Genomic DNA, 11,703 nt, shown 5'->3' on the forward strand with positions numbered 1-11,703 from the left:
TTCCAGTCATTATATAAATAAGAAAACCTTATTTTGTTTTGCTTTTAAAAACGATCCTAAGGCTGCACCTTGGAGAAAGAAGCAGCTGTGAACAGGGAGTGAAGAGCACAATGTACCTAAGCTAAGGTGTTTTTGCACTCATATCCTAACAAAACTCACTTTTAAATTTCCAAATATCTGCCGGTAAAAATCCAGCACCAGCCCACTGGGTACACATTTTTTTTGTTCCATTGTCAAGACTGTCTAAAAAGGATTTGTAAGACTTAAAAGCAAATCCAAAAGTCAGTTTTTACCAAAGGTGAAAGTCAAGTAAGTTTGCCTGCCGCTGTCTGGATACTGTTGAAAACAGACCATTGCACTACATAGTCCTTTGAGTCTTGCGCAGGAGGGCGCTTCTTATGTGCTGAACTCTCAGTTGTAACCTGCTGCCCATTTTTTCCTTAGGGTCGTTAAAAGCTGAGGAATACCAGTGTGGTACGATAGCTCAGTTGGTAGAGCCTGAGACTCTTAATCTCAGGGTGATGGGTTCAAGTCCCATGCTGGGCCAAATATTCCTGCATTGCAAAAAATTCCTGCATGGACTAGATCCTCGTGGTCCCTTCCAACTCTACAATTCTATAATTCTATGAACATAAAAAATGCATAATCAGTATGTTGTGCAGCACCACTACTTGTGTTTTAAATTATGGCAAGGTATCTGCATAAATTTGAACACTGCGCTCCATTGGTAGCAATGGGAGATTTCCCCTTACCATTAATTGCAATGCAGGGAGCAATATTCGTTGGGATCATGGGTGGGCAAGGTTAAATCACCTCTTCCCCCATACTGCAGTCCTAAAATTACTGCTCTCGTCCTTAAAGAAACAAAAACCACTGCCTTTAGAAACCTTAGATAACAAAGATCCAGCCCATAAATTGCAGAGAGAGAGAGAGAAGAGAAGGAAAGGGAGATGGAGAATACATGAATTATATATGTTTTTTTCACACCAGAGCTACTTTGCTTCAAAGTGGTACACACAAGATAAGACCATGGCAGGCACACCGTATTAGTATCCTGCCTCGTAAATTGCTCTAGCATTATTGTGCTGGACTGAATGGGAAGCTGTTCAAAGTTCATTATTAAAAAGCAAGTTAATAAATTATGAGACTCCTTCAAAACTGGCACGCACAATACTCGGTTTTCAGGGAACAATAGGACGCAATTGGTGCAAACAATGCCAGCCACAATGATGGCCTTTAAACCTCATTATACATATCAAAGATTAAAACTGTCCTAATTTCTAGGGTAATTATTTTATAGACTTTAATTAGAAGACAGAAAGAGCACCATTGTGTAGCTAAAGTCCATTAACCAACGCCGTAGGCTTGAAGACTGCCAGCGTTTACACTAATGTTGGCCCTCAAGAGAGATGTATTCTCCACAGTACCACTTTACCCAGCCTCGGTTCTTTAGTTACAAAAAAACAATATCCATTGAAACGAATACACAATAAAACAGTATAAAAACATGGGAGCAAATAAAACCGATTTGAAGAATCCTAGAATTGTAGGGTTTGAGGGGGACCCCAAGCACCAACCTCATGCAGTGCAGAAATCACAGCTTTAAAATCCCTGACAGGTGGCCATCCAAACTCTGCTTTAAAACTTCCCATTGGGGAGAGTCCACCTGCTCCTGAGGTAATCTGTTTGGCTGTCAAGCAGCTATTACCTTTCCCATCTGAAAGTTCTTCCTAGTGTTTAGTTGGAATCTCCTTTCTTGTAGTAATTTTAATCCATTGGTTCAAGCCCTGCCCTCTGGAGCAGCAGGAAAAACGCTTGCTCCATCGGGGCAGACTTTGGTAGTCTTCCACAATATGGTGCCCTGTGCAAGGCCAAAATGTGGTGCCTCCAAATGGATCTTCTCAATTATGGATCTTCTCAATTAGGCACCCCTTTAGCTCAGCTCCCTGTATGGCAGAATTGCCCACACCAACGCAAATCCAGTGCTGTGCTCCATATTCCATGTGACTGTTGGATATTCTCTCTGTGTGTGAGAGAATCCTTTGTTCCAGAAACAAAGAAGTTTCAGGAAGCAGCAGAAGGTTGAGATTGTTTGGTCTATGCAAGGACGTTTTCTGTGGGAACTGTTCTTTGGACATGCACAGTGTGACAGGAAGTACTGATAATGGTTCTGTGTAACTTGTTGTGAGTTTCTCACTTGTATCTTGCAGTGAGAGAAGCAGAGAGAGTCTTGGACTCTTGTTGCACTCTGAGCATGCCTTGACCACGGCAGTGGTGAATGTCTGTATATATTTGCTACCAACATGTTTTTATGCCTCTCAAGTAAACCTCTACACTTGACTGAATCTTTATGGCATCCATGAATGTTATTGCCTTCAACCCCAAAGAGGCTTCCAAGGAAGGAGCTGTGTTGAGATGCAACTCTGCTGAGTATGGATATTGGCACACACTCACAGCGAAAGTGATTCTGGACCCAATCCTTCTAAACCATCCATCAGAGGTTGATGGATTGATCCAACAGTGACAGCCCTTAGGAGATTTGAAGACCAAACCCAACTCTCTCAACTGTTCCTCATAAGGCTTGGTTTCCAGACCCTTCATCATCTTGGTCACTCAGGAGTTGAATACACACCAATCAGGGTCCAGCCTTATGGGCTATCCTATGTTGATCCAACCTGTCTTGTCTGCCAGCAAGCGCTGTTGACTGGTGGCCTGATCCTGCCTCAAAGCAGGTGGGGAACACAGGGTGCAGTGGGGCAGTCCTTCACAGCGAGAAACAAACCCACTTGGGAAATGACATCCATGATGTAATTTCAGGCAACTTCTCACACCGAAAAACCAACAAACATGGGGCCCACGCTTAGCCCCATCAAGTGGGGATTAAGACATGTCAAACCTCTTTAAAAGGTAGCTAAGGGCAAGAAAGTCTTTTGCCGCATAATAGAGACTCTGGCACCTTGTCTAATCATGTAGTGTTCGGTTTCAAAGAGCTGCAGTTATCAGTCAGTCACACTGCAGGAGCAGGCCTCGCATAACAAATAGCTGCTTTAGTAACGTGATGGAGTATCCGGCCAATGTCGAATGAGAAAATGTAGCTCTGATGCAAAACAAAACAAAAAACCCAATCCCTGATGAGTCAATACAAAAATGTGCCATCGTGGGGCGGATAATGTGTGCCAGACTGTTCATAATCAGAATGCCTTTTATTTTATTTGGCTTTTACTGTGAGTGGGTTAGATATTAGTAAAAAGAAAAAAGAAAATTTCTGGAGAGATGACAAAACCATCCAAAGGAAAAAGGAAAGCAGATTCGAAACTCAAGCAGTTTTATTTTATTTTTTAAAAATATTTTATTTATTTAGACATACATACAAAACAATAATGCACGTACAATTACAGACATAAAAACACATAATGCACATACACTTCCAAACACCATACGAAAGAAAGGTAAAGGCAGAAAAAATAAATACATAAAATACAACACCCTCGTGACTTCCCTCCACCAGTGCTCATCATCTTTTATTCCTTAAAATTCTTGTTTGCATTGCAATTCATATATCTCTACCTTACTTCTCTTGTTAAACTGTTATTTTTTTCTAGGTCAACTTTACAAGCTTAGTCTAAACATATCAACATGCTGTCTTTAGAATGCTGTCTTCAAAATGCTGTCCATAGAATGCTGTCTTCAAACCATATCCATTGTGACCTTAATTTCTGGTTTGTTTGATACCTTACTGCTGCAGTTATTTTCGCCAATTCTATGAATTCAGATAGTTTATATAACCAATCCTCTTTTGTGGGTATATAGTTTCCTTTAAAGTTCTTTCCAGTTCTTTGCCAGTTTTAAATATACGCACACACCATTGTTATAATGAATATGTTCTCCTTGGAACTGCGGCACTTAGTAAGCAAGCCTGCGACATAAATAAAGTTGAAACCTGTTGCAGCTGTTTTTCATGATATATTAGGGAGGCTAAATTGGTGATTTGTTACCAAAGCGGCTTCCTCAGAGCTCTTCATCTTGTCCTTCTCTCACAACATGCTGAAGTACTTCTGACACTGCCAGCCAACAGCAGTCATATTTTATGCCCGCAGATGGTCGAAAGACTTACGAGGGGAACTGAAAAGTGGTCAATTGATAAGCCTATCGGAGAGAAAAGGGCAAGAGACATGTGACATTGAAGGTCAAGCTGTGTGTTATATTAAATGTGTGGTTTTCCCAGTGATATTCAGAATGAGTTGGTTTGTACATCAAATCTATGGGGTTCATAATTCTCAGTTGTATTGTGAGCCCTGGGCTTTGCTCTAATGATTGTCAATATTTTTACAGTTCAAACCAAGATTGATTCAAAAGTCCATTTCAATTTCCTGCATCGTCTGCACGGTTGGCACAACTCCACCACCTTTGTGCATGCTCAATTTCTTGGTGTAACCCTTTATTTTCCAAAATAAATGTCCCATTTGTAAAGTTGAACCCTGAGGAGTTTGCCTGCTGGCTTTTATTAGCACCAGCTACCTGGATTCAAGCACTGTGTTGCCCTGCAGCTTTTAATCCTGGGTCTTTTTTCCTTCCTACAGCACAGAGCTTTTTTACTCAGTGGCTCCAGGCTATAAATATGGATTGCGGCAACCTAGACATATTTTTTCCCCCAGAAAGTAATCTTTGAAACCAAGTGAAGGGTCATAATAGGAATGATGTTAACTAGCACTCAGGAAACATATCTGTTGAGAGCAGAATCATGGAACATTATCCACAGCCTCTGATGAAACTGTTTGTCTGCCAAGAGGAAAAAGGCAAATTATCCGAACAACAGATCCAGCTCGCACCGTTCACTGTGCCTCTCTGTGCTTCATCAGTGTATTTGAAGGGGAATATGGCACCATTAAATGGGGAAAGCAGCAAGGCAAAATAACTGCAATTTGCAGTCCCTAACTGCATCTTGCCTAGCATCAGACATTATCTTCTGATGAGGTTTGAAGAAAGAAGGGGAGAAATCAAATGGGGTAAGAAGAAAAGATCAGTAAAAAGAGATACATTTGAACAGTCACTCCTATGATTACCAGGATGATACAAATAACGATTGATGATTCCTATTTTCCCCCTTGCAAGAATAGAGGGAAAGTGTCTTTTGCAGTTTGCTCGGTCATATACTTTCTGGGATGGGCCAGTTGTTCCTTATAGTATACCTACGCTGAGCTGAAAGAAAGTAAATAGCCCCGAAAAGCTCACTCCGAAGAGTGCAAAGTCAAGATAGGAACAGAAGTTGCCTCATGCTGAGGTAGATCATCGGTCCGTCTTGCTCAGTACTTGCTTACACTGACTGGCAGAGTCTGCCCAGGGTCTCAGGGAGAGGACACTCATAGCCCTACCTGGAAATGTCTGAGATTGAAGCTGCAATCCCCTGCATGCAAAGCAGATGCTCTGCCCTGCCCCAGTTTTTGGGAAACATTTGTTTTGATGCTTCATAAATGCCCGGTACAAACCGTGACTCATTCAGCTTTCTCTCTAGCTTAGCGAGCCCCTGAGTCACTTCCATCTTGAGCTGCCTTCAAAACAACTCAACCCAACTTGAAACTGTGACCACCTTCCCTGGTATTCCCCCATAATTTGAGCTACACAGAGAACTGGTGCATGTCCCTGGTTTATTTTGTCTTTCTAGACAGAACTGGCACATGTCCTTGGTTTATTCTGTCAGGAATGCTTTGATGGTGTTTCCTGCTTGGCAGGGAGTTGGACTGGATGGCCCTTGTGGTCTCTTCCAACTCTATGATTCTATGATTCTAGAGAACTGGGTACAACCACCATTATGTGACTCTAACAGACAGGTTTTTTTTGGGGGGGGGAACCATATTTTAAACAAGAGGTTTGGGTTAGAGAAGCCCTTTTATTATTACGGTCTACAATAAACAGAACACTGCCAGGGGGTGGGGCCTGGTCCCTGCCAACCTCTCTCACTACCAAGGAAATATGATAAATGAAAAAATAGAAAGAGAACCTACCCGAGTGACGCTGAAACAAAAACCTCACACATTCACCAAGTAAAAGGTTGTGGGTTTACTACCTCTCCTCACCTCTCTTCTCCCCATACTTTATAATGTATACAACATCAGTGTCTCACATTGAAGGTAACTGATTTGTAGAAAAGACTACAACCTGAAAAGAGAGAAAATGCACATATTTTTGTAACCCTAGAAGATCTGTAATAAAAATTATCACACGCACACGCACACACACACATACACTGGTGGGGGGGGTTGCAATTGCCCTCCACAACATTCCATATTCAGCCCTGGACAAGCCATAAAATCTCAACCGCTCGTTTACCCCTCTAACTCTCAAGTGTCAGTAAAAGTTTGCATATTGAATGATGAATAAAATATTTTTCCCACAGGGAATGAGCAACACCCTGTACATCAAATGCTGAATGTGTCCTCTGGCCTTCCCCCTCCTGCCTCCACTGACATTTTTTATTTCCTCCGGGGGGTCAACTCTCTCACTCTTAAAAGTCCTGTTAGCTTGACTGCCTTCTGCAGTTACTCCCAGTTTGCAATGGTGCAATAAGAGCATGGATCTCGGAAGAGAATAGAGCATTGGGCATCCATTGAAATATTGCAGAGATTGCTTCCTCTGGCAAGGCAGGGCCACCAGGATGTTTGTGTGAAAGAAAGATATAATGGCCATTATAGATAACAGCTTGCAGATGTACTGCAGTAGACCCTTTTCCAAGTAAATGCAGGGCTGTGGAACCTAGCTGGAATCGACAGGTGCAGCCTTAAGCACCAGGCCAGCACAGATGTTTCTTGACCTGAAAGTGGCCACCTCCAGCAGATGCATGGTTGCCAGCAGGCATGTGGTCAAGCTGGAATCCCATGGTGAAGCCAGCAGTACAGACTGGTGCCATGATCTGCCTAATCACAGTGGCCCCCTTTAGATCCGCGGTGATCACAAACATCGAATATGCATAGATGGGTCTGCAGTCAAAATATTAGAGGACATGCCAAGAAGACTCATTTGCCCAATGACTCATTTGCCAAATTCATTCATCCAAGAATATTACAACACAGGGGAACAGACTTGCTAGGTCTTTATCCTGCCTTTCCTCCAAGGAACTTAGAGCAACATACACAGTGCCCTCCTCTGCCTTGTATGATCCTGTGAGGTAGGCTGAGTGAGATTGAGTGACACAGGGTCATCCAGTAAACAGGTCTGAACTGGAATTTGGGCATGGTTCTCTCCAGTCTAAGTCCCACACTCCAACCTCTGCACTACACTAGCTCTCAATAGTAGCATCACTTTCAAGATCCCAGTGGTCTAGGGTTTTTAAGCCTGGATGTTTGCCTAATTGCCTTTTATATTCCTTGACTTGGCTAATCTTCACTCGGCATATACAGAACAATTTTGTCTTAAGAATAACCCTCCATCTTTACCGTGCAAACCAACAGCTGCAAATGTAGGGAATGTATGGATGTGCTTGTTTAGCTTTGCGACTCCTGTCATGAACTATAAAGGCAAATGACTTCTTTCCCCCCTAAAGACTAGCAGTAATCAAAAATAGAACTAGGTCGAGCAAAGACCAGGGCAGATGGAAAGGGCTGCCAGTGATGTCAGAGGAGGTCTTGATCCAGCGGATTTGCAGGGGAAGAAGAGGGCAGCTCTGATGTGCCAGACAAACAGCAGTGCAGGGATGTTAACATGCTTTCTCATGTTAACAAGTTTGCTCTTCACTAGGCCAGTCCGGCTGGTTTGCCTAAGTCAGCCCAAGGATTCTTTGTCTGTCCCAGCTCTGTAGCTTGTATTTTCTTCCATGTCCCAATTAAGCAAAATCCTACCAATTCCTAGGATTTAGGGGATGTCCCCCCCCCCCACACACACAAATCTATATCAATATAATCAAAATTTGTTTAGACCAGTGGAGGGGGAAACATGCACCTCAAGAGCTTAATCCTGTCTACCCAGTCACACCCAAAATGCCATGCCCTCTGCCATTCATTCCCCCTCTATTAAGCCCTGCTGTTATTCATGCACTCACCTGCTCTTGAGGTCTTGCCCCCACCCTGCTGTGCCTTATTTCGCTCCACTTTCCTTTCGTTTCAGGTCAGTCTGTGCATTTTATGAGTGGGCGAAAAGGCACAGCTTTCAATCATTGCATATCCATTGTTTCCATTGGCTTCACACAGTTCAGGAAACATCAGGAGGTATCTGAGCTCTCTGTCACTTAAAGGGAAAAAGAATGAGGGCCAGTGCGCTAAAATAACACATCACTAAGAACCTGCTTTCAATTGCTACCTGCAGGGAGGCAGCAAACCCCATTCAGCAAGGCATTGATCTCCAATGACCTATCAGCTGCTTTGCTGGCTGGGGCAAATGGGAGTTGTAGTCCAAAACTAAATGGCACCAGGTTGGGGGGAGGCTCTCCACTTACCAGTTTGCTTTGCATTGCCCCTTGTCTTTGTAGCCAGCCACCATCGGGAGCTGTCCGTGGTACTGATCACCTGAAGATAATTCTGGATCCTTGTTGTATTTTTATGCCACTACAGATTTCCAGCAGGACCCAAATTCTGTGACAAATTAACTCCTCTGTGGCTTTATATGCATTGGGAGAAGCAAATGAATTGAATATACATACACTTGCCAGATGCCCATAACTGGTTTCAATTAAGCCGGTATACTTGGTTTGTATACTTGGATGCAGAACCAGAATTCAAGATTTCCATCCTTACAGAGCCTCCAAAGATACTCACATGTGAATGACAAAAGGCTCATAATAAAAGGCTCTGTTTTGTTCTTGTTGTTTTAAAGGCTGCTTTTAGCAGGGAGAGACAAATTACATTGGATGACATTTCGAGGAGTGAACAGATAATCAAAAGTCAGACACTCTGCCTGGTTTCGACCAATAATATTTGTAGTGTTGCACATTGCCAGTCTCCACCATTTCCAGAAACAAAAGCCAAGAAATATGACCTGTGCAGCTACTAACCACACTAACTAATAATATTTAGAGGGGTTGAAGATCTGGTTCATGTAGGTTTGGTGCAGGGGTATACAATATGTTGCCTCCAGATGTTGTGGACTGCAACTCTCACCAGTCCTCGGCAGCAGGGCCAGTGATGTCAGCTGTATTCTGCAACATCTAGAGGCCACTGAACGGGATACCCCTGTTATAGTGGATCGCAGTAGCACAAGTAATGTCAGCTGTCAGTTGTGCTAATAGCAGTACAGAGCATCACAGGGTCCCCTGCAAAATTGGCAAATATTCATCCATCAATAAAGTCCAGAGTCATAGATCTGATGAATAGTAACAGTTTCATAAAAGCTCATTGGAGCTAATGGGAGGGATGATCTCAACAGTAGCTAAATTATCTGCTCTGTGAGATAACCAGATCACAGTAAGCAATGTAAGTGGCTTAACAATTTTTATTTTTATTTTTGCAATAATGTAACAGAGAATTAGGGTGTTATAAGGTATTAAGGTGTGTGTGCGTGTTTGTGTGGAATCTCAAGCTGTATTGCACCACTGAAGGGAGGTTTCAATGCAAAAAATGTACAATTCAATTTCTTTTCTCTCTCTCCCCACATAATGCAAAATTAATGTGCTAATTTTGTATGGCCTTGCTAGATTGTTTTCTAATAGCACTGTGCACTCTTGAGCTAATAAATAATGTGATTGTGCTTTGTTGCAAACAATGACTACAATGTGTCCTAAATAAAAACTTCTAACTTCCCAGATATTATGTGCTCCATCTCATCAACCCTTTAAAACAGGTCATCATCAGACTTTCTCCAAATACACCTATAATAGCATCTGCATGCTGGGCTGTGTAATCTTCCTGAACTCTGCCACTTTGAAGTCCAGTCAAAACATGCAGAAGAACCATGTGGTACAGTCCTGGAAGGAGGGTACTACGTCAGGCTGGTGATGGAAAGTGATGGAAACTGACTGAAGTGGAAGCCATCAACAAGATGGGTAAACCTTAATTCAATCTGAAGTGGTTTAGTCCGTCCTCCAGTGCAAATCTGCCTTTTAGCATCCTCACAAATGGAGTAAACAGAAGAAGAAGAAGAAGAAGAAGAAGAAGAAGAAGAAGAAGAAGAAGAAGAAGAAGAAGAAGAAGAAGAGGAGGAGGAGGAGGAGGAGGAGGAGGAGGAGGAAGAGGAAGAAGATTTTGGATTTGATATCCCGCTTTATCACTACCCGAAGGAGTCTCAAAGTGGCTAACATTCTACTTTCCCTTCCTCCACCACAACAAGCCCAAGGTCACCCAGCAGCTGCATGTGGAGGAGAGGAGATGCAAACCCGGTTCACCAGATTACAAGTCTACTGCTCTTAACCACACAGTGTGGGGCCCACCTAACAAGCTCCAACAGCAGAAGCCCTGTGCAAAACATTTTGCCCACACAGTGGGGCTTTTCCCCCCTCTCTTGCTCCATGCTCCACACACCAAATTGGCTCTAGAGACACACACAACTAGAACAGCACACAGTGGGAGGAGAGAGGGGATTGTTCAAACCCAAATGCTTGTGCAGATGTTCATTTTCACATTTATCTCCCGCCTTTCCTTCCCATGGGGAGCCTAGGATGGCAATAAAATTGCATAAAACACTTCAAAACAACATTGCAGTATACTGTGGATAGCAGCTGAAGCCAACAGGGTGAGCCTGTAAGCCTGAAAAGATCTCAACAGTGTTTGGTGGGGGGGGGGATCTCAAAAGCTGCTGTGAGCCTAAAGGAGGAGTTCCTGTGATCAGGTGGGTAAAGTTTGTCTTCTATTCATTTGGAACCAAATGTTCTTACCTGTGACTTCTTTGAATAATCTTCCAAGCTTTGGTCATTCAGAACAGGCACTTTATGAAACTGTTGAGGACCAATGTCCTCAATTTATATACGTGGATTTATATACCTAGCTGAGTCACTTCCGTAGGGTTCTTGCCAGCCAGAATCTTAGGAAGATGCTCCTTTCTAGTCCAAGTACCTGGAAAACTCTAATATTAACTTGAGATCTTCTGCATGCAGCATTAAGCTATGGGCACTCTGCACTGGATTCAGTAGAGTCACATGTAGATGAAAATTATCTGGCCCTGCTAAACCAGGAGTTGATTCTTTCCATGGTTATTGAAATACCTAAGTGTCTTTTGTTGCAAAATTGTTGGCACTCCCCCCCACAAACACTTCACCCCATGAATAAGCCACTTTCTGCTTTCTCCTTTTTCCATTTTGCTTCTGCGTCACCCATTCTCCATTCTAGCAACATTAATTTCTTAATTTCACAAAATGGTTTCGAGGTCCATCACTTTGCAGCAAAAGGCACCCTTTGCCATGGTAACGGATGCTGAAATATTCCCCTAACTGACACTTAAATCAAGAGTGTAAACTGTACTTCAAACTTGAAAGCAGTGTTTCTTCTTTTGTTTGTTGCATATAATTTTCTCCTTGTATTGACTACTGAACAGCATTTAAAAAAAGAATCAGCTTCAATTATCTCCCTAGGAGACTGTCTTTCCTCCTCTTTCGACTACACAAAAGGGACAGCAGACTTTGTTGTGACACATGAAAATCCCCAGTGTACTAAATATTATGTTCACAGCTAATATTTCAGAGATGCTATCATCACCTGTGCTGATAGCTTCTTGGATTTCAAAAGAAGCCAAATAGAGAGAAGTATGGCAACAAAGAGATGATCGCTTCCTTTTAACAATCTCTCC

At 42.7% G+C, this 11,703-nt stretch overlaps 1 long non-coding RNA gene across 1 annotated transcript; it reads right to left on the reverse strand.

Annotated features, from left to right (window-relative positions):
- Positions 1-3,377: 3,377 nt before the first annotated feature.
- LOC148684993 (uncharacterized) lies at positions 3,378-8,605 on the reverse strand. Its single transcript, XR_015950903.1, has 3 exons — positions 8,033-8,605; positions 6,075-6,156; positions 3,378-4,146 (listed from the first exon to the last, which is right to left on the reverse strand). It is a non-coding gene; the product is annotated as an uncharacterized LOC148684993 (long non-coding RNA).
- Between the last annotated feature and the right edge of the window lie 3,098 nt (positions 8,606-11,703).

This window comes from Zootoca vivipara, chromosome 7, assembly GCF_965207765.1.
Source record: "Zootoca vivipara chromosome 7, rZooViv2.hap1.1, whole genome shotgun sequence".
Lineage (NCBI taxonomy): Eukaryota > Metazoa > Chordata > Lepidosauria > Squamata > Lacertidae > Zootoca > Zootoca vivipara.